Source organism: Gopherus flavomarginatus, chromosome 4 (assembly GCF_025201925.1).
Source record: "Gopherus flavomarginatus isolate rGopFla2 chromosome 4, rGopFla2.mat.asm, whole genome shotgun sequence".
Lineage (NCBI taxonomy): Eukaryota > Metazoa > Chordata > Testudines > Testudinidae > Gopherus > Gopherus flavomarginatus.
This window is the reverse complement of record NC_066620.1, coordinates 167677356-167701476: the sequence shown is the minus strand read 5'-3', so window position 1 is coordinate 167701476 and position 24121 is coordinate 167677356. Positions and strand designations below refer to the sequence as shown.

General features: G+C 41.5%; 1 protein-coding gene and 1 long non-coding RNA gene across 3 annotated transcripts in view; both read left to right on the top strand.

The window, feature by feature from the left end:
• LOC127049727 (isoaspartyl peptidase/L-asparaginase-like) overlaps nucleotides 1-24121 on the top strand; it is a 221266-nt gene that overhangs the window by 114461 nt on the left and 82684 nt on the right. The window lies entirely within an intron of this gene.
• On the top strand, nucleotides 1985-6811 carry LOC127049795 (uncharacterized). 2 transcript variants are annotated; one of them, XR_007774047.1, is made up of 2 exons: nucleotides 1985-2152; nucleotides 4621-6811. It is a non-coding gene; the product is annotated as an uncharacterized LOC127049795 (long non-coding RNA). The 2 variants fall into 2 exon arrangements; XR_007774048.1 differs by having other exon boundaries at nucleotides 1985-2160.

Genomic DNA, 24121 nt, shown 5'->3' with positions numbered 1-24121 from the left:
TGGCGACTCCGCCGGGACCCGTCTGACTCTCCGGCGGGGGATCGGACCCTGAGGCAACGCAGCGCGCATCCTCCAGTTTAGAGGAGCCTTGCCTGGTGATCTGATCTCTGCGTTGGCGATAAGGCGTGTTCTGTGAACCAGCTGAAGCTCGTAGAAATCCAGCAACGTCCACCTACCCGTTGAGTAGGGTCCAGGTTGTCGGGGTTAGAGTCCCTGACTACTTAGGTCTGGGTTAGAGTCCCAGTCCAGGTTTGCACAGGATCCAAGTTGTCTGGGTTAGAGTCCCAGCCTGGGTTTGAGTCCCAGTCCAGGTGTTCGAGTCCCTGGAGAGGTAAGCGAGCGCTCGACGCGGGGAGGTGGGGGTTAGAGTCCCTTTACCTCGACGCAGGGAAGAAAGGTTAGAGTCCCTTCATCAAAATGGGACAAGTTGGCAGTAAGTGCCCGGGGGACGCCCCGTTGTCTCTGATACTTAGAGATTGGAAGGAAATTTCTGGGACCACTGGTTTGGTTAAATCTAAAATGAGAAATTTGTGTCAAGTTCAGTGGCCTTCTTTCACCGCTCATTTGTCCCCGACTAAAGATTGGCCAGAATGTGGAACCTTTTCCACAGATAGGATGAACTCCTTAAGGGATATTTTGGTTGATGTTAGGCCGGGACAAATGGATTATTTGTTTGTATGGTATAATTATAGACCCACGGAGGGACGAGTGGCTATTGAAGCTGTTTTTATGGAGAACTCCTGTAAAAATGTCTTGCCATCTGCCCCAGAACCTCGCTGGGAGGATGATTTTGTTCCTGTTCTCCCCCCTGTCCGGCGAAGTGTAAGGATTCAAGAGCAGGCTAGGGACAGTTCAGGGACAGAGGAGAATAGACGGGGAGCTCAAAGTAATGTTCTCTCATCTTCAGAGAGATCAGTCAGTCTCACTCTCCCTGCCCAGTCGTCAGCCAGTCTTCATCAAATTCAGAAAAAATTAGAATCCATGGGGGAGAATGCCTTAGAGACAGACCTAACAATACAAGCTCCGTTAAGAACTTATCCAGTTCCACTGGTTGCTGGGGGACATGAGATGGTTTTTACCCATACCCCGTTTGCAACTTCAGATTTGCTTAATTGGCAGCGTACTATGCCTCGCCTACGGGACAATCCTGAGGCAGTGGAAAGAATGTTCCGCACAATCTTTTCCACTCATGTGCCCACCTGGGCAGATGTTAATCAGTTATTAGATACTCTCATGACAGAAGATGAAAGACAAAGAGTAAAAGAAAAATCTGCAGGTCATCTGGACGTTCCTTGGCCAATTACTGACCCTAATTGGGATCCTAACACTCCGGCTGGCAAGGTACGGCTGGATGGATTTTTAAAAGCTGTTTTGAGTGGCATTAGAGACGCAGGAGAGGCTACTCCAAATTGGAGCAAGGTGACTGCTTGTGTTCAGTATCCAGATAAGCACCTCTCTGACTTTTGTGCTCGACTGATTTGTGAAGTTAAAAAGCATGGGAATTTAAATCCTGAAACTGATCATGGAAAGGAGATGGTTAAAATGGTTTTCATGTCACAATGTACAAAGGATATTGCAAAAAGATTTAGAAAGCATCCAGATGGTACGCAAGGGAAAAGTTTGTCTGAAGTAGTTAGCATTGCTACTAGAATGTTTAATGGGAAAGAGAAAAAGAAAGAAAAAGACATAAGGAACGGGTTAATTTAAAAATCATCTTGGCCCCGGGATGGAAGGAGGGGGGTGCTCTGCGTTCAGGGTCAGGAATCGGCGCGGACTGTGCTTGGTGCAGGGAGGGGCTGCTTTCGGCCCCAGCTGGCTGTGAAGGAAAAAATATAGACAGAGGCGAAGCAAAGGAAATACAAGTTACAGAACTGAAATTACATTTGCAAAGCTTAACTGTCCAGTAAGATCCAACAGTGTGCCTTTGTGACCCTGGAGTCGGTGTGGCTTGGTGACACCAAAGAAACCACAGGCAGCCGACCTGGACTGGAATCTCTGAAAGAGACACCGCAGGAGATTCCAGGGTGTAAAAGAACAGCCCTCCCAAGAGCAGAAGCATGTTGGAAATTCTGGACAAGCTGTATACAGGATAATCTCCCTTCCACCTCTCCCCCTCCTCTGAACATTATACACAGAAGTGGCCAGTCTGGACGTACCTGTGTAAGTATGAAAGGAGCTTCAGGCTTGGGGCATTAATATTTTCCTGAGTGATGTGAGAGCGTTCCCAACACTCTCCGTTGTTGTTTTATTATTTTATAAATGAAGCTTTAAAATTCAGTTATATGGTGTGTTTTCTTTATCTTCCCCCAACGATCCTGTAGTGTCAGCCTGATCATCTGACATGAGGGATAGATTGGTAACAGAAATTTGTCACAGTTTGGTGAGCAATTAAGAAGGGGGGAGCCCTGCAGAATTTACACCATCTATTTGTTTTACCCTTGTTATTTTGTGTTTGCTTTGCTTGGTACTGTTGGTGTTATATGCTGAGAACTGCATGAGTAAAAGTGAGTCCTAATAGGATAAGGAAACACTATTTGGTTCTGGTTCTGTTCTATTTAACCAGTTACTGTTGTTGTTTTTTTTCTCTGTTCATTTGGGTGTTAGGAGTGTGGGTGGAACTGAACCTCTTGTTCGTAATTCCTTGGAGTGGAAGCCATGTGTGCGAGACAGCTCTGAGGTTAAATTGAGATCCTTCTGTCCTGTCCCCTGTAGCGGTCAGTGTATAGAAGTGGGAAAGTCTGGCTTAGACTGTAATTCCCTCTGTTCTCTGTGTAATTCTCTTTTCTGTTTAAGTGTCAAACAGATAAATGAGTCTCTGGGTAAACCCTCTAAGAATAGTCCTTCAAATTATATGTTAAGTAAATGGCCTTTGCCCAGTGGGCCATGTGTCTTCGTCTAGGTGGCAAGCCTCATGAAGGAGGACTCGGGTAGTCTTGTGAGTAAGAATGTTTAAGGGAAGAGACCAGGAGGGGTGGGGGGCTAGTTGAGAAGCCCACCCTTCTAGCTAAACTGGTAGTGGAATAAGTTGGTGCCTATGGAAGTGACGGTTCAGTGAGAAAAGCAGGATCGGGCCCAGGCGGGCAGGCAACAGACAGAGAGATTGGAAAACAGGTTGGAAAACTTTAAGGGTGTAGTGGAAGGAAGGAGTAAGTAAGTGTAAGCATGGGGATTTCAAATACCCAGAACTTACTTGGAATGGTGATTTGAGTTGATAAAAGTGGCTGTTGGGAGACAAGCAAGTGATTTAAGGGAGAGTGAGAAGTTAACTCTGTAGTTGCTGGAGGAAACAGCAGTTGAACTTTGTAAAAATGCTAAAGAGGAAAGTTCTTGGTGTCTTTGAAATGTTTGTAAATAAATTGAGGCAAAGAAATTGTTAATTGCAATCATTTAGAATTTAGTTAAATTAGCTGAAGAATGTATATAGTGCTATGTAATTGAAATTTTATAAGGCTGTAAGGGCACTATAAGTAGTGATGTTTTCTTTCAGTGTTTGAAAGCAAGAGTTAAAAGTAAAAAGCAAGCCAGAAAGCATCTGTATTCATGCAAATTATCTAACTGATAAGGTAGGAGCCACTGAAACCTGGGCTGCCTATGAAACACATAAAATATGGGATAATTCCTCTGTTTTTCCTGAAATCAACAAGGGTATTTGTCTATTTTAAGCAATGATTGTCTGCCCAGAAGGGGTAGACCTCTGTTTTTTTGTCTTTCAGATAATCAGAGAAAACTGATGCCAGCTAAACAGCATTCAACGTACCATGCATTTACTGGCACAATAGAAATTATGTTTTGTGTTCTATGTTCTGTCTTGTGGTGTTTGTCTTGTGGCTGGAATTTTTGTGTTTAATATTTTTATAAAATAATCTAGTTTAAAATCAAACAAAAAGGTTAAATTAAAATGCAGATACTTGTTTTGTTCAACTTGGAATACAAAGTGTTTAGATAAATCAGGAGAATGTGATATACTAAAGTCTAATGCATTTCCTTAAGTAAGGAAAAGAAATTTTATTGGTCAAATTGTTAATTGCAAAAATTGTTGTTAAAATTTGCATACCAACAGTCTTTGAAAGCAAGGACATGAAAAGTTAACCCACTCCCCATATTGTACATGGGATCTTTCTGGCTACCTCAGATTTCTAGCCAGAGGGCTGGGGATGGTGGAAAGCTATTGGACTAGAGGTTAAATTAAATAAACTCCTCAAAGTGGGTGTGCTTGTCCTGGCTTGTTGCTCGAAAGCTCTGTAATAAGGTTATTTTAGTAAAAGAGTGTGTGTGGCATATATTGAATAATAAGACTAATGTACTGTATAATGACAATGTGTAGGTGTTCATTGTTGGGAAAAAGGTGTATAAGTAAAAAGTGAAAGTTTCCTTTGCAGGTTAAAAGAAGCCAAGAAGGGAAGAAGCACAAAGAACAGAATGAATTAACTGAAAAAAAAATAAAATAAAATAGCAAGCTCAGGCTATAGATAAGACACTGACTCCATTCAAGGACACTGCTCACAGTTAAGACTTGGTTAACAACCAGGAAAAGGAGGGCTTGAATTTGCCCATGCAGCTATGAGATCTGAAAAACACTGCCAGGCACTAATGAAATGTGTTAAGTTTTTTTTCTCACAGGTAAGGAAGCGCTACCCAAAGACCCTAGCAGCCCTGCCACTCCTTGGAACCAGGAGACGGGATTGATGTAAAGGTCCACCGACAAAAGTCTGCCTTGGCTCCATGCTGGAAAGGCCCTTAAGTCCTGATGACTACCAACACCGCTGTGAAGTGCCAAAGACTGACTGCTTGGACCCAAGATTCTCACTGCAAAAAGACCCCTCCACACTGGGAGAATTCTCCTACTGATGATGAGCCTATTTCACCTTCTAGCTCCACTGTGCCTTCTGGACAGTAGGGAAAAAGTACAAGGTGAAAAGCTAGTAGCCTCTCCCTTATCCACTGACAGATCTACTGTGCCTTTGAATTTTTCTAGAAAAAGCAAAACCATTACAGGGTGATGTGCTAGTAACCTCTCCCCTATATGATGCTGCACCAAGACTGTTTTGGGAAAGAAGAAGAAACACTCACTCCACTGAAATTGCTAAAGTCCAGGAATTCCTGACTAGAAAGGACATTAAGAACTGACCCTGGTGAAGAAACAAAGAATTGTACACTGGCAGAAAAAATTTGTGGGACCCATGCTTGGGAATGTGGTATTGATTGGATTTTGGGGTTTATTCTACAGGCTGTGCCCTGTGTTCTGGATAAATTCTTCAGCATGTATTGCTCTCTCTAATTGGATTTTAAATAACAAGTACCCGAAGAGTTTGTTCTGCCACTGGAAATTTTACCTGTATTGAAACCATTCCAGTGACTAATAATGTAACCCCCTCCTATGCTATTAATGTCAATGCCTTTTAAAAGTACCTGAAAATAGTTAAATGACAAATGTAATATAGTACTACACCAAGGAAAGATGGTATTAAATATCACTGAGGCTGGGAAGGCATTGCAGTGGGATCTAGTATGTTTGGAGATTCAGAATTTCCTGAATGACCAGCTGATGGCCATTTGGAGTGATCTTGAGTACCAGACTTGGCCCACTGCCCTTACAGACACATCAGGAGTACCATCTGATCTGTGGTCATGGAGATATACTAAAGACTTTCTGGGTGGAAGTGTAAACATTTACAGTGCTCCTTCCAAGCATTTGGACTGGGGGGTGTGGGCTTCCACATACCGAATCCTGACGGGTCCATGGGGAGGATGCACATGGGACTGGATTATTCACCGAAACATCTGGGAAATTAGACCACTTGGTATACCTAACTGATTTATAGTCAGTGCCCCAATCCCTTAGTTGTCAGACAAACAGGATTCCACTCTTTTGTCCGTGCACTCATTCCTGGATTGTGGGTGGCTAAGCTCAAGAGAGCAGTTGTAAATATTTCTGCAGAGCTTGAAAAAAAACAGCTAATGCATTAATAGATGCTTTCCAAAAGTTGCAACGAAAGACTGATGAAGTAGCAGAAGTAACTTTGCAAAATAGACGTGTGCTAAATGCCATGAATGCTGAATTAGAGAGGGGCTTGTGCTCGCATTGGGGAAAAATGTTGCTTTGCTGTTAATCACTCTGGCTTAATTGACAAAGATTTACAAGCTATTAAGAATGTTGCTGTTGTTTTCCATGCTATATCTCTTGATCACACTTTTAGTTTTAAGGACCTCCACTCAGACCTTGGGTCATGGTTTACTAGCCTCCCCCGTACAATTGTTAAATGGATATGTGTCCCAAGAGTCCCATTATGGTCCTCTAGGGACAAAGGGGGGATTGTTAGGCCTGAATAAAGATATAGCAGACAAAACCAGGTATGCCAACCTGACCAAAGTCAGGCTAATAGAGGTTTGTGGGTAATCCCTGAGTGGAAAATGCTGAAAAAGCAGCATGTCTCACAAGCGCTGGGAAAAAGTGAGATAAGAGAAAAGCTGCATTCCTGGCATAGTACCAGATGTGCTGTGATAGGGCAGATCCTTCGAAGAACTGATAAGAGCCCTAGCTTCCCAGCCTCCTTGCTTTCACTCCCTGGTTCTGTTCTTTGCTTGTTTTTAACTCCCCTACATTTCTAACTTTAGGCATGCATGTATACTAAAGGTGTCTAGTTTCTAGTTGTTAGAAGAAGGGGGTGGGTTGCTCCAGTGAATAATTTATGACGCGACGGAACTGTCTATATAGGCTTATACTAAGATGTAAAGGGGGGGCTGGTTCTCTCTGGAGACGAGCTGCTCTCTATTGATGCGTGCACTTGTCAATAAAGAGCTTTTGATCGGACCTTGCTGGTGTTGCCTGTCTCTCTTGCGGTCAGACAACGAACTTTGCCGTCGGGGTTAGAGTCCCTGACACTAGTGATACTCAGACTGACATTTTTTAAGCTGCCAGTGGCTCTTCAATGTGTCTTCTATTTATATTATACATATAGGAACTGGAACAGTGAATTCACAGTACTGTGGCTCTTTTGGGTAATGCTGATTGCTAATTTGGCTCCTGAACCACTGAGGTCTGAGCTTCAGTGTTCTATACTGTGCCTAGCACAATGGGAAGCAAATACAAATATGGGCCTTTAGGTGCTAATGTAATACAAATAATTTATTATGATTATTTATTGTTGCTATTTTGTTTTAATATCTCTGAAATCCAAAACTTGGACTACATACTTTATTTTGTTTTTATTACTCAGCTGCCATTCAGAATGGGTTGCTGATAGCTGCCTAAAAATGATCTAAATTGTTAATAAAAAACATATAATTCTCTTTTTATTGAAATATTCATATTAAAGAGTCCTGTTGAAATGTTCACTCTCTCTGCATGTGTTGCATCGCTGCACTTTACTGTTAGGTTCTTCGCAAGTTACAAACATTGCTGCTCCTTCCTTTTCAGTTTTATAGTAATGAGGCAATTTGCACAGTGCCTTTGTTAGACTTGCTTTACTTTGTTCCCTTCAGATTCAGTGTAACCAGGGCCGGCTCCAGCTTTTTTGCCACCCCAAGCAGTGAAGCGGGCAAAAAAAAAAAAACATAAAGCCTTCGGTGGCACTTTGGCGGCAGCTCAATTGTGCCGCTCTATTCTTTGGCGGCAATTCAGCGGCAGGTCCTTCGCTCCCTCTCCCTCTTCAGTGGCACTTGGGCGGTGGCTCAAAGAGGAAGAGAGGGGCTGAGGGACTTGCCGCTGAATTGCTACTGAAGACCTGGACATGCCGCCCCTTTTCATTGGCTGCCCCAAGCATCTATTTCCTTTGCTGGTGCCTGTAGCCAGCCCTGAGTGTAACTATTCCAAATAAATATTTTTTGTTCTGCAGGCCTTGACCAGTGTCCTGTTTGCACAGTAGGCCTCAAAATCAGCTCTAATCTAATGGCCATCTTTTATTCTTTTTCACCATTCAGCCAGACATCACTACACACACAATGCCCAATTCATTCAAAAACAAACAAACAAACAAAAAACAGTTAGCTTTCACGCTAAAAAAGTGCCATGATGACTTCTGTTCCACCTTGTGTTATCATATGCTTTTGGTTGTGTCAGACCCACAGTCAGTACCTGTAGCTGAACAATGAGGATTAATGATAGGACATGAATACATCAAGTCAAAAATAAAGTTCTGCTTGATTATGAGAGTCCATGTGGGTAGACAAAAGAATAAAACATACAGGATTGTCACCAGACTGTGCATCCTTCCAAGGGAATAAGAGACCATTTATCTCCAGTATGGCTAGGGTGACCAGACAGCAAAGGTGAAAAATCAGGACAGGGTGGGAGGTAATAGGCACCTATAAAGACAAAGCCCCAAATATCAGGCCTGTCCCTATAAAATCGGGACATTTGGTCACCCTAAGTATAGCCGCCCATACTAGTTTGCAGCAAAGAAGGTGAAGCAAGTGTAGAGCTACTACTTCCTCCCTCTGCAAGTTGGTGGGGTGGGGCAGGGACTGGGTAGAGTCTGGGCTCTGCCCCTCCTGAAACAGTATTGGCCAGTATAGCTGTGCTTACATGGCAGATAGTTGATGTATGCTGCATGGGAAGTAGGCTTAGTATAGTTGACTTCTTCCTCAGAGCAAGGAGGAGACCTGAGTGGCAGATTGTGACTGTCAGACTATTATATACAGCAGGGGTTGGCAACCTATGGTACGCGTGCCAAAGGTGGTACGCAAGCCAATTTTTGATGGCACGTGGCTCGGGCTGAGCTGCTCAGCCCACTGCCACTCTGGGGTTCCCACTGCTGGCCCCTTGCCAGCCAGGGTCCCTCCGCTGGCACCACTCAATGCCCGCTGCTGGCCTGGGTGAAGGAACCCTGAGCTGGCAGTGGGCTGAGATCTCAGATAGCAGGAGGCAGCGGCCAAAACCCCAGAGAGGGTCGGCTAAGCCGTTCAGCCCGCCGCTGCTCTGGAGTTCCGGCTGCTGGCCCCTTGTCAGCCGGGGTCCTGCCTCCGGTCCCACTTAGCTCCTGTTGCTGGCCTGGGTGAAGGAACTCAGTCTAGCAGAGGGCTGAAACCCTGGCTTTTCATTCCAATTTTGGATAAAAAATATGTCAAAATATCACAATGTCCACAAGATGGAAATTCCAATTTTTTACCATCTTTACAAATACGCACTTAATAATTTAAAATTATTTCTCATTTTTCATGACATCCACCTGTAATTGTAATGATAGGCTAATTGTAACTTTACTGTTATTGTATTGTTGTTCTTAAGTTAGCCTAATCAAATGTTAAAACAAGAGCAGACTTTTTATCGTATAACTAAAAATTCACTGTCAGGCTTCTTTCTCTCTCTTTTTAAGAATCTGTCAGTTTAAAGTGACATCATAAATCATGTGTTATATGAAACATCTGTAGTCTGTAATTTCACTAAGTGTGCATGCTGTCAGTTATCTTTTCATTGCATGTAAATACAGATTCTTGTGCTTTGTGCTACGTAGACTCAGCTCTTTGAGGCAATGACAGTCTGTGTTTGTATAGTGCTGAGATATGCTCAACTAGAGTAATAAAATTTCCAGTCTCCACATCGTTAGTCATTTAGTAACTCAGCATTATTTCTAGGCAGCTGAGGTGAAACTTGTTAGTGAAACACAAATTTAAATAATATATAGCTGAACCATTGACTGGCCTTTTCACTCAGGTATACTCTGCCTGAGAAGTGATTAACTTTAGAATAATCAAGTTTTTCTTGAGTAAGGAAGTACATGTATATATGTTTTTCTTTGTTGATTATTTATACATATATAAATTCTTCAGCACAGTTTCACATGGACTGGTTTCTTAAGATAGATAGGAGCTTGAGATCAGATTGAGGTGTTATGTAAGCTGTAGTCTTGTTAGCATAATGCCGTCATCTTTACCTTGAGGTCTTAAAAGACAGAGAGAGAATTGGTAAAATGTTCATTTGTTGTTATCGGTGGCTAAATGATAGATCCAACTTTCCTTCTCTCAACCTCTTCAGATATGGTTTTTGAAGGGGTTTGTTTTTATTTTTGCTTTGGGGAAGTGACTAGATAGGGGCATTATTCAGTTTTAAATAGCAGTATGTTGACATTCCTTTTTGAAAAGCTGTTGTCGGCCAATCAAACTATGAGTTGTATATATCTGCTACTGTAGGTTTGTTCCAAGAATCTGATGTTCATACATATTCATGTACAAATATCTTAGGACACCCTGGTTCTGGTTTAAGATTTTCTGTGGTTTCAGCAACCAATAGGCACCTGTTTGAAACATCCCTTTAGGGGATCCCCTGTTTTGAAATGCATAGCCATGTGTTTGCAAAATTTCAGTAAGTTCCCTCTGTTTGCAGAGTTGCAGCCTCCTTCACTAATTTGCAGAGTTCTGTGTTCCTTCTCAGGCTGAAATTTCTGCCAGCAATATCATTCTTTTGTAGAAATGCCAATGTTAAAGTTTCCTGGTCTTTATATAAAATCTCTCTACATGGTTTGATGCTTTATAAACTTGTAGAACTGATAAATGAAAATGTTTTTAATCGTTCACTTTATTAATGTAACTTCTGTTCACCATTCACTACACTTGCCTACACTGTAATTTCTGTTCCATATTGTAATTCAAACCCCATTTTAAAACACTCACTCCATTTTGTAAAAGCTTCCTCCAACCTTCATTTTTGCAAACCCTGCTGTAATCTTATTAGTTTAGTTTAGATGTGTGAATGAGGTATGTATGAATGACGGAATCAACCTCCAGCCCCAGCCTGTCCTGATGAGATAAAGTTCAAATACCAACGGCTAAAGACCTAGACAACAGCCCTAAACAAAGTAAGAAGCATCCACCCTAAAAAGAAAAGGACAACAGAACAACAGAAGGAAGATCAAAGCCAGGTTCAAGGCAGAAAGTCACACCTGCAATTGATGGGTGATCAATCTAAACCCAGAGGCAGCGTGACACAGCAAGACCTATAGACTTTGAATCCAAACTAAAAGCCTATAAAAAAGAAGGGTGAGATGAGAGACTCTGGGTAACATTCTGCTGCCAACACGGAAGGACATCAGTGCCTGCCCAACAGAGATCCAGCTTTTCCTTGTGCCTGGCTTTCCTGGCCAGTTAGCCACCACAAGCTAAGAACCCAAGCTACAAAATCAAGCTATGAACTTAAGCTATCTTCAGGACTGGTAACTATGCAGCAGCTGCAGAACATCTGATGGATGTGTATGTGTGTGTGTGTGTGTGTGTGTGTGTGTGTGTGTGTGTGTGTGTATAGGTATTAGGTATAATGTGTGTGTATCAGGACTGGTAACTATGCAGCAGCTGCAGAACATCTGGTGGATGTGTGTGTGTGTGTGTGTATAGGTATTACGTATAATGTGTGTGTATCAGGACTGGTAACTATGCAGCAGCTGCAGAACATCTGGTGTGTGTGTGTGTGTGTGTGTGTGTGTGTGTGTGTATGTATTAGGTATAATGTGTGTGTATAAGAATTAAGATATTAGTTGTTAGTCATGAATCAAATTGTTATCATAATAAATGTGGCATCTTTGTCTTGTCCCCTTTAGTAAGATCCTGCTGGTTTTTTACTGGTCTAATATAATTGGTATAACAAACTGATTTAATCATGTAAATCATGTAAATTGCTATTATGTAGCAATATAAAAGTAACTGGAATCATCTGCACTCCGGTAGCCTTAGCTTGTCTCAGCACCATGAAAATGCTATTTAAAGCTTTAACTTGTGTATCTGTATCTGTTTATTTCTTCTTTAACCATGAAGTTGAAATAACTTGTGTATTTCTGATCTATGAGTTTGTGTACTTGTAAAAGCCATTTAACAAGTTTTGTGGGCCTTCAGTTTTTGTGACATAGTTTGATTGGTTTTGTCTTAAAAATGGTTACTTATAGCACTGAAATCTCAACATAACAATATACAATTTTACCTGTCCATTGACCTAAGTTCTTTGATATTAAAACACAATGTTCAAAAGAATGTTAATTAATCAACATTGTTTATTTAAAATAAAAACCTAGTATCCTGATGCCCTGTGGTTATAGTCTCCTAGCAACAAAGCTGCTGCTTCTTAATGAGCCTTGTTATTCAAGAGACCTGCATCCAGAATATTTTCTTAAAGCCCACTGCTTACAATACTAGATCAAGTGTACTGATGGTGCTGAACAAATATTTGAAAAAAAAGGTAATTTCCTTGGGGAATTGAGGGAACTTAGCACTATAGAGGAACAGCCCCTTAGATTATTAGTATCTTGAGGCACAGACCACAGGGTAGATCCTCAGCTCATGTAAACCAGTGTGGCTCCTCTGGAATAATGAAGCTATGCCATTTTTTATGTTAGTTGAAGATACGGTCCCAGGTCTGTCTTTGTTTTATCCAATACTAAGAGTATTGATGGTCCTCAAAAATATAATAAAAATTAAGCGTCCTTCAATTCCTATCTTAATACGTTACGTAGTTTGCCTATGTTTGTAAGCAGCCACTGGGTTTAACCCCAGAGGCACCTGGATCACCCCTATACAATTTGTATTTCAATTCTACATGACTAAGGAATTTCAGGATTGTTTAAGATGAAAGATGCATAATAGTAGTTGGTATGTAATAATAATATTTTATTATAATTTGAGAGGGATTTGTTTACATAGTTCTTTTAAGATTAAGAAAAATACATATTAAATTTCTCTTAAAACTAACATTTAAGGTCTAAAGGAATGTTTATATTAAATTTCCATTTTGTTCTCCTGTGTTTATTACCTATCAAGATTGTGCTTTCCAATGGTAACAGAAAAGACCTGAAAAAATCCAGAGAGGTTTCTATTCCAATTGCTGCTGACCAACCAATATAGTGTGTGTTTGACCTTGGGTAAATCATTTGACATTTTATGCCTCAGCCCAGCTGGAAAATTAGGTTCAAGCAGAACCACACTGATAACCAGATGCCTCATCTGAACTGAATATTACCCATGAAAATGATGTATGATTTTCAGTGGTACTCACACTGCCTGGGTCCTGGCCACCAGTCCGGGGAGCTCTGCATTTTAATTTAATTTTAAATGAAGCTTCTTAAACATTTTAAAAACCTTATTTACTTTACACACAACAATAGTGTAGTTATATATTATAGACTTATAGAAAGAGACCTTCTGAAAACATTAAAATGTATTACTGGCACGTGAAACCTTAAATTAGACTCCGCACACCACTTCTGAAAGGTTGACAACCCCGATATAGAATGAGAACTAAGGCTCAAATTTTTAAAGGTATTTTAGTGTTGCTCCATTCAACACTGCCAGGCCTAAGTGACTTGGGCTCCTAATTGCCTAAATCACTTTTGAAAATGGGATTGAGCCATCTAAGTCATTTTGGCCCAGATCCTCAAAGATGTTCCCATGGGATTTAGGCACCTAAATACCTTTAAAGATATGTGTCATAGGCATTGCAACACTGAGCAGAGCAACAACTAAATACCTTTATAGATCTGGGCCTAAATCTCCCTTTTATCCCTAATCCTGCAAAGATTTATGTAGATGCTTAACTTTAAGTATGTGAATACTCCCACTGAAGCCAGTAGGACAACTCATGCTTATGTTAAGCATATTCATAAGATTTTGCAGAATGTGACCTTGTGATGGGGCAGCTGCCCCACCCCCATGAGAGAAGGGGCTAAAGTAGAGCAGTGTCCTGAAGGGGACGCCGCGAGCAGGGCCGGCTCCAGACATCAGCCCAGCAAGCAGGTGGTTGGGGCGGCCAAGGGGCAGGGGTGGCATGTCGGGCTCTTCGGCAGCAATTCGGCGGTGCGTCCCTCAGTCCCTCTCGGAGGGAAGGACCGGTCGCCGAATTGCCACTGAAGAAGAAAGCAGCGCGGTGAAACTGCCTCCGATCGCGACCACGGAGCTTTTTTTTTTCGTTGCTTGGGGCAGGAAAAACCCAGGAGCCAGCCCTGGCCGCGAGCCAAGGGGAGCAACGTGGGTCCAGGCACCAATGGCAGGAGAGAGACGGTTGGGACATCGCCAGCAGAGGGTGCTCTAGGACTATTAAGCGCTAATTCCCAGACTGAACAGAAGGAGGCGCTGAGGTGGTGAGTCCCAGTGCCGTCACAGACCTTCTTTGTGAATGTTGTGGCTTTTATCAACTTTGGTAAGTCCCTTTGAAGACATTTAAGAGTCTGATTCTTCCTCAGGAAAATTTACCTCTGAATTCTTTGGGAGCATTACATCAGTGAGGACTGAAAGATCAAATCATAAGGCTAGATTCTCAGCTAAGTCACATCAACATAGATTCTTAGCAGCTTTGCTGGTTTATACCTGATGATGATCTGGTCCATATTTTCATCTTGTGAATTAAATCTGAATGTGAGTGACATAAATTACTCAACAGAGCAAACTTTAATTAATTTCAAACACACAGAGACACATAACCCTTCGATATCAAAACAGCTTTTCTCAATATAAATTTCCAAACGGAAAATTGTACTATAAAAGATAAGGCCATAAGTACACTAATTTAAAACAACATTCATAGAATCATAGAAGCGTAGGGCTGGAAGGGACCTCAACAAGTCGTCTAGTCCAGGCCCCTGCACTCAAGGCAGGACTAAGTAATAACTAGACCATTCTTGACAGGTGTTTGTCTAACCTGTTCTTAAAGACCGTCAGTGATGGATATTCCACAACTCTAGGCAATTTGTTCCAGTCCTTAATCATCCTGACAGGAAAATTTTCCTAATGTCCAACCTAAACCATCATTGCTGCAATTTAAACCCATTTCTTCTTCTCCTGTCCTCAGAGGTGAAGGAGAACCATTTTTCTTCTTCCTTGTAATAACCTTTTAGGTATTTGAAACCTGTTATCATGCCTCCCCATCCCCTTCTTCTCTTCTCCAGACTAAAGAAACCTGATCTTTTTCTATTTTTCCTCATAGATTATGTTTTTTTAAATTTTAATAATTTTTGTTACTCACCTTTGGACTTTCTCCAATTTGTTCACACCCTTCATGAAATGTGGTGACCAGAACTGGCCACAATACTCCAGCTGAGGCTTTATCAGTGCAGAGTAGAGTGGAAGAATTACTTCTCGTGTCTTGCTTACAATACTCCTGCTAATACATCCCAGAATGATGTTTGCTTTTTTTGCAGCAATGTTACATTTTGACGCATATTTAACTTGTGATCCTCTATAACCCCTAGATCCTTTACTGCAATACTCCTTCCTATGCAGTCATTTCCTATTTTGTATATGTGCAATTGATTGTTCCTTCCTAAGTGGAGTTCTTTGCATTTGTCCTTATTGAATTCCATCCCATTTACTTCAGATCATTTCTCTAGTTTGTCCAGGTCATTTTGAATTTTAATCCTAGCCTCCAAAACACTTGCAACCCCACTCAACTTGGTATTATCTGCAAACTTTATATGTGTACGCTATATGCCATTATGTAAATCATTTATAAAGATATTGAACAGAACCAGGACCAATCTCTGCAGGTATGCCCTTCCAGCTTAACTGTGAACAACTGATGATTACTCTCTGGGAACAGTTTTCCAACCAGTTATGCACTGAATTTATAGTAGCTCTATCAGGGTTATATTTCCCTAATTTGTTTATGAGAAAGAGCAGGAATGTGCTAATAAAGTTTGCGGATGACACAAAGCTGAGGGGTATTGCTAACACAGAGAAGGACAGGAATACTATTCAGGGAGATCTGGACCACCTTGTAAACTGGAGTAATAGTAATAGGATGAAATACAATAGTGAAAAGTGCAAGGTCATGCACTTAGGGATTAATAATAAGAATTTTAGATATACGTTGAGGACGCATCAGTTGGAAGCGACAGAGGAGGAGAAGGACCTTGGGGTATTGGTTGATAGCAGGATGACTATGAGCCGCCAATGCGATACGACTGTTAAAAAAGCAAATGCGATTTTAGGATGCATCAGGCGAGGTATTTCCAGCAAGGATAAGGAGGTGTTAGTACCATTATATAAGGCGCTGGTAAGACCCCATCTGGAATATTGTGTGCAGTTCTGGTCTCCCATGTTTAAGAAGGATGAATTCAAACTGGAACAGGTTCAGAGACGGGCTACTAGGATGATCCGAGGAATGGAAAACTTGTCATATGAAAGGAGACTCAAAGAGCTTGGTTTGTTTAGCCTGGCCAAAAGAAGGCTGCGGGGGGATATGCTTGCTCTATATAAATATATCAGGGGGGTTAACGTTAGGGAGGGAGAGGAATTATTTAAGTTTAGTACTAATGTAGGCACGAGGACGAATGGGTACAAACTGGATATAAGGAAGTTTAGACTTGAAATTAGATGAAGGTTTCTAACCATTAGGGGAGTGAAGTTCTGGAACAGCCTTCCGAGGGAAGTAGTAGGGGCAAAAGACTTTTCTGGCTTTAAGACTAAGCTTGATAAGTATATGGAGGGGATGTTATGATAGGATAGTTTAATTTGGGCAACTGATCTTGGATTATCACCAGATAAGTCTGCTCAATGGTCTGCGGGGAGATGTTGGATGGGATGGGAACTGAGTTACTGCAGAGAATTCCTTCTTGGGTGCTGGCTGGTGAGTCTTGCCCACATGCTCAGGGTTTAGCTGATAGCCATATTTGGGGTCGGGAAGGAATTTTCCTCCAGGGCGGATTGGCAGGGGCCCTGGAGGTTTTTCGCCTTCCCCTGCAGCGTGGGGCATGGGTCGCTTGCTGGTGGATTCTCTGCAGCTTGAGGTCTTCAAACCAATTTTGAGGATTTCAATAACTCAGTCCTGGGTTAGGGGTTGTTATAAAAGTGGATGGGTAGGGTTCTGTGGCCTGCCTTGTGCAGGAGGTCAGACTAGATGATCATATTGGTCCCTTCTGACCTATGAGTCTATGAGTCTATAAGGTCATGCAAGACAATATCAAAAGTCTTACTAAGGTCAAGGTAGACCACATCTACCACTTCCCACCTATCCACAAGGCTTGTTAGCTAGTCAAAGAAAGCTATTTGTTTGATTTGACATTATTTGTTCTTGACAAATCCATGTTGGCTGTTACTGATCACCTTGTTATCTTCTAGATGTTTGCGAATTGATTGCTTGATTATTTGCTTTATTATCTTTCCAGATACAGAAGTTAAGATGACTGGTCTATAATTTCCCAAGCTGTCCTTATTTTCCTTTTTATAGATTCCAGACCTCTGAAATCTCTCCTGTCATCCATGAGTTTTCAAAGATAATCACTAATGGCTCAGATATTTCCTCAGTCAGCTCTTTGAGTATTCTAGGATGTTTTTAATCAGGCCTTGGTGACCTGAAGACATCTAACTTGTCTAAGTAATTTTTAACTTGTTCTTTCCCTATTTTAATCTCTGATCCTACCTCATTTTCACTGGCATTCACTATATGAAATGTCCAATTGCTACTAAGCTTTTCAGTGAAAACTGAAACAAAGAAGTCATTTAGCGCTTCTGTATTTCCATATTTTCTGTCATCATTTCCCCCACACACCCACTGTTAATATTTAAAAAATTGAAAGTAAAGGGGTTCATAAGTTTCAGTTAGTATCCTAGTGGTGGCTGTGTCTTTTCAGTGGAGGGGCCTCATTCTGGAAAAATCTTTCCATTTTGGTAGTACAGATCCCAAGTTTGATGATCTTCAGGGCATGTTGCATTTATGCCTTCTCTGGGGCTGCTAAGTGAGGGTATTTGGTGAAAGGAGTTTGGTTTTAGTAGTGGAGGTCTTGTTTCCATGTCCTGATAGTGGAACATGTATTTGTTATGGTAAGTTCACTTAGGGTATCAGTGGTTCTCAACCTTTTGTACTGGCTATCCCTTTCACATAGCAAGCCTTTGAGTGTGACGTCCCTTATAAATTGAAAACACATTTTTATATATTTAACACCATTATAAATACTGGAAGCAAAGCGGGGCTTGGGGTGGAGGCTGACAGCTCACAGCCCCCTATGTAATAACCTTGCAACCCCCTGAGGGGTCCTGACTCCCAGTGTGAGAACCCCCAGGGTAAGTGTTGAAATCTTGATGAAAAGTTAAGTACATAAAACCAAATTTAGGAACCTAAAGCTAGAGCTGGCTGAAATTTAGCAATCTTGGTTTGCTGGGGATATTGCAGGGGATATTTGTGAATTTGCCTTTGTTCTGATTTGGAATAAAATCAAATTTACTGCAATTTCTCAGTGAATCAGAGATCCCCAAAAATCTCATTTCAGGAATACCGACATATGTTGTTCAGTGGGGAATTGACATTCTTGTCAATTCTGTAGTTGCTGTTCAATGAATTGATAAGAAGGTCAATTTGTTTTAGTTGCTCAATGGCAGGGTTTTAGGCTAAGCTTCCTGCTCCAGCTTGAGGGCCAGAGCCTGGCAGTTACCTCCAGAGCTGTGCATCCCGAAACACTGTGTTTGGATGAAACTTTTGTTCAATCTGTAATAGATTCAGCAAAACATTTAACTACAATCAACTGGCATTTTCCAACAAAACTATGTTTTCTCAGAAAATTTCCAACCGGTTCTACCTCAAACAATATTTAGGCACTGTGGTGGGGTGTATGAGCCCCACACTGGTGAACTAAGAGTTAAAGAAAATTCTGGGCCAAGGAGGCCCTGCCCAGCTGCCCTTTGCTGGGCATGCTCACCTTGGAGGCAGGGCTCAAAAGGGAGAAATTCAGATCAGTCTTGCAGACAGAGCAGGGGAGCAATTGTGTCCTGCAAACTCCCTGCAGAAAAGCTGCTGGGACACCAGGCAGCCAAAACGAAGCCCCACTGCCAAGCCACCACAGGCCTTTCACCCCAGTGAGTTTAGGAATGATGGACTGCGTCTGATAGCGGAAGACACCATCCCCCCAGAGCATGATCAGAGAGAACTGCAGCGCAATTCCAAAACCAAACAAGTGGCAATGACAAAGGAACCAAAGCTGGGGAAGTAAGTGGCCCAGGGAATAGGCATAAGGGTGCTCGCCCCTAGGCCACATGTTTGAACTATTGTTCACAAGGCCCTGGGCTGGAACCTAGTAGAGCATGGAGGGCCCAGGTTCCCCTACTCCTGACCACTGACGCTTATTGCTAGGTGATACGACCACTTTGGGATTTCGGTTCCCCAACAGAAAGCTAAACAAATAGTTGGCTGTTTAGAGATGCTGCCCAATCACAGCTCTGGCTGATCTCACCTAACTCCCTTTCATATGGGCTAATTGAAAAGTATTATATAAGAGCTATTATTAATTATATATTTTATTATTAGTCAACATTGCCTCCCTTTTTGCTGCAGTTTATTTTGATGTTATTTTTCTACAGATTTCACTGTTTATATTTTAACTTTACCATTTTTTGCCATTTATTTTTGTGGTCACTCTATACAAAGTATGAGCAATAGTATTGTTCCATTAGGACATTTGTGTTAGTCATGAATGTTGACAATTGTTATCCATCATTTAAGACATTTTTAAAAATCCATGTCACCTGTCTTTCATGTATCCCAAGTACCTACTACCCCATGCTACTCATCCATGTGGGCACAAATGATACTGTGAGGTGTGACACTGCGCAGATCAAGAGTGACTACAGGGCTCTGGGAGTACGGGTTAAGGAGTTTGAAGCGCAGGTGGTATTCTCTACAATTCTTCCTGTCAAAGGTAGGGGCCTGGGCAGAGACAGATGCATCGTGGAGGTGAATGCCTGGCTGCGAAGATGGTGTCGCCAGGAGGGCTTTGGCTTCCTCGACCATGGGATGCTATTCGAGGAAGGACTGCTAGGCAGAGATGGCGTTCACCTTTCAAGGAGTGGAAAGGCTTTATTTGCGCACAGACTGGGTAACCTAGTCAGGAGGGCTTTAAACTAGGTTTGACGGGGCAGGTGAGAAAACCCCACAGGTAAGTGGGGAACAAGACCTGGGAGATGGGTTGGAAACAGGAGGGAGCACAGGCTATAATGGCAGAAAGAAAGGAGGGTCAGGGCAAAGATGGGAGGCAATATCAAACCAGTATCTTAGATGCCTATATACAAATGCAAGAAGTATGGGTAATAAGCAGGAAGAAGTGGGAGTGCTAATAAATAAATACAACTATGACATTGCTGGCATTACTGAAACTTGGTGGGATAATACACACGACTGGAATGTTGGTGTGGATGGGTATAGTTTGCTCAGGAAGGATAGACAGGGGAAAAAGGGAGGAGGTATTGCCTTATATATTAAAAATGTACACACTTGGACTGTGGTGGAGATGGACATAGGAGATGGAAGTGTTGAGAGTCTCTGGGTTAGGCTAAAATGGGTAAAAAACACGGGTGATGTCGTGCTGGGAGTCTACTACAGGCCACCTAATCAGGTGGAAGAGGTGGATGAGGCTTTTTTCAAACAACTAACAAAATCATCCAAAGCCCAAGATTTGGTGGTGACGGGGGACTTCAACTATCCAAGTATATGTTGGGTAAATAACACCGCGGGGCACAGACTATCCAATAAGTTCCTGGACTGCATTGCAGACAACTTTTTATTTCAGAAAGTTGAAAAAGCTACTGGGGGGAAGCTGTTCTAGACTTGATTTTAACAAATAGGGAGGAACTCGTTGAGAATTTGAAAGTAGAAGGAAGCTTGGGTGAAAGTGATCATGAAATCATAGAGTTTGCAATTCTAAGGAAGGGGTAGAAGGGAGTACAGCAAAATAGAGACAATGGATTTCAGGAAGGCGGATTTTGGTAAGCTCAGAGAGCTGATAGGTAAGGTCCCATGGGAATCAAGACTGAGGGGAAAAACAACTGAGGAGAGTTGGCAGTTTTTCAAAGGGACACTATTAAGGGCCCAAAAGCAAGCTATTCCGATGATTAGGAAAGATAGAAAATGTGGCAAAAGACCACCTTGGCTTAACCACGAGATCTTGCTTGACCTACAAAATAAAAAGGCGTCATATAAAAAATGGAAACTAGGTCAGATTACAAAGGACGAATATAGGCAAATAACACAGGAATGCAGAGGCAAGATTAGAGAGGCAAAGGCACAAAATGAGCTCAAACTAGCTATGGGAATAAAGGGAAACAAGAAGACTTTTTATCAATACATTAGAAGCAAGAGGAAGACCAAGGACAGGGCAGGCCCACTGCTCAGTGAGGAGGGGGAAACAGTAACGGGAGACTTGGAAATGGCAGAGATGCTTAATGACTTCTTTGTTTCGGTCTTCACTGAGAAGTCTGAAGGAATGTCTAATATAGTGAATGCTTACAGGAAGAGGGTAGGTTTAGAAGACAAAATAAAAAAAGAGCAAGTAAAAAATCACTTAGAAAAGTTAGATGCCTGCAAGTCACCAGGGCCTGATGAAATGCATCCTAGAGTACTCAAGGAGTTAATAGAGGAGGTATCTGAGCCTCTAGCTATTATCTTTGGGAAATCATGGGAGACAGGGGAGATTCCAGAAGACTGGAAAAGGGCAAATATAGTGCCCATCTATAAAAAGGGAAATAAAAACAACCCGGGAAACTACAGACCAGTTAGTTTAACTTCTGTGCCAGGGAAGATAATGGAGCAGGTAATTAAAGAAATCATCTGCAAACACTTGGAAGGTGGTAAGGTGATAGGGAATAGCCAGCATGGATTTGTAAAGAACAAATCGTGTCAAACTAATCTGATAGCATTCTTTGATAGGATAACGAGCCTTGTGGATAAGGGAGAAGCGGTGGATGTGATATACCTAGACTTTAGTAAGGCATTTGATAAGATCTAGCATGATATTCTTATAGATAAACTAGGAAAGTACAATTTAGATGGGGCTACTATAAGGTGGGTGCATAACTGGCTGGATAACCGTACTCAGAGAGTAGTTATTAATGGCTCCCAATCCTGCTGGAAAGGTATAACAAGTGGGGTTCCTCAGGGGTCTGTTTTGGAACCGGCTCTGTTCAATATCTTCATCAACGATTTAGATGTTGGCATAGAAAGTACGCTTATTAAGTTTGCAGACGATACCAAACTGGGAGGGATTGCAACTGCTTTGGAGGATAGGGTCAAAATTCAAAATGATCTAGACAAATCGGAGAAATGATCTGAGGTAAACAGGATGAAGTTCAATAAAGATAAATGCAAAGTGCTCGACTTGGGAAGGAACAATCAGTTTCACACATACAGAATGGGAAGAGACTGTCTAGGAAGGAGTATGGCAGAAAGAGATCTAGGGGTCATAGTGGACCACAAGCTTAATATGAGTCAACAGTGTGATACTGTTGCAAAAAAAGCAAATGTGATTCTGGGATGCATTAACAGGTGTGTTGTAAACAAGACACGAGAAGTCATTCTTCTGTTTTACTCTGCGCTGGTTAGGCCTCAACTGGAGTATTGTGTCCAGTTCTGGGCACCGCATTTCAAGAAAGATGTGGAGAAATTGGAGAGGGTCCAGAGAAGAGCAACGAGAATGATTAAAGGTCTTGAGAACATGACCTATGAAGGAAGGCTGAAGGAATTGGGTTTGTTTAGTTTGGAAAAGAGAAGACTGAGAGGGGACATGATAGCAGTTTTCAGGTATCTACAAGGGTGTCATCAGGAGGAGGGAGAAAACTTGTTCACCTTAGCCTCCAATGATAGAACAAGAAGCAATGGGCTTAAACTGCAGCAAGGGAGATTTAGGTTGGATATTAGGAAAAAGTTCCTAACTGTTAGGGTAGTTAAACACTGGAATAGACTGCCTAGGGAAGTTGTGGAATCTCCATCTCTGGAGATATTTAAGAGTAGGTTAGATAAATGTCTATTAGGGATGGTCTAGACAGTATTTGGTCCTGCCATGAGGGCAAGGGACTGGACTCGATGACCTCTCGAGGTCCTTTGCAGTCCTAGAGTCTATGAGTCTATAACTATAATACTGGCCTGATATTTTCATTCACAAATGGTCAATGTATGTTAAAAACTAAAATATACAAGTGAAGGATTTTAGGGTTCAATTTTGCTACTAAGTAGCTGAAATAATGTACATATTTATGGGTATTTTCCCCCTTCTTAACATAAAATAAGTTTAAACAATACCCTTGACTAAGATTCTGATTATTTAACATGTCTTTCTTCCTGACTCACATCAACCACAAATATTTTAAACTTGTTAAATATAGATTTACTATAGGGGTGACTGCTAACAAGACAAGTCAAGGACATGTCTTTTTATACAGTTTTAGTCTTTTACTAGGTAGAATTGTTCTTCAATTGGATTACATTTAGCTGTGCCTTGAAAAATTTGGTTCAGATCAATGTTGTAGGTATAATTTCTACAGCACTTGACAGAGTAATAGCAATGCTGCCGGGTTAAATGCACAAGATTGCTTTTGCAAGACTAAAAGGATAAATAAAGAAATCATACCAGTGTTTTGTAACTCTGAAACACTGTAGGTCATCATCATCTCCTTTTTTCTACATCCTTTTTGGACCTCGATTCAATAAAGCACTTAAGCACATGCTTATATTTAAGCATGTGAATTATCCCGCCCCTACTCAGCAAAGCATTTAAGCACATGTTAAAGTCCCAGTGGCCTTAAAGTTAAACAAATGAGTAAGTAGTTTGCTTTATCAGACACTTTGAGACTACAGTAACCATATCCTTTCAGTCCTTCTGTCTATCTATCACTTAAAAAAAAAATTCTGTGTTTTCTATTCAAATCTGTTCAAATTCAATTAATAAACACACAAGAAATTAAGTATCGGGGGTAGCCATGTTAGTCTGTATCCACAAAAACAATGAGGAGTCCAGTGGCACCTTAAAGACTAACAGATTTATTTGGGCATAAGCTTTCATGGGTAAAAAACCCACTTCTTCAGATGCATGGAGTGAAAATTACAGATTCAGGCATTATTATACGACACTTGAAGAGAAGGAAGTTACCTAACAAGTGGAGAACCAGTGCTGAAGGGCCAATTCAATCAGGGTAGATGTAGTCCACTCCCAATAACTAATGAGGAAGTGATGCCAGGAGAAGGAAAAATTGCTTTTGTAGGGAGCGAGCCAGTCCCTATTCAAGCCCAAATTAATGGTGTTAAATTTGCAAATGAATTTTAGTTCTGCAGTTTCTCTTTGAAGTCTGTTTTTGAAGTTTTTTTGTTCAAATATGGCTACTTTTCAATCTGTTATAGAATGCCCAGGAAGATTGAAGTGTTCTACTGACTTTCGTATGTTACTATTCCTGATGT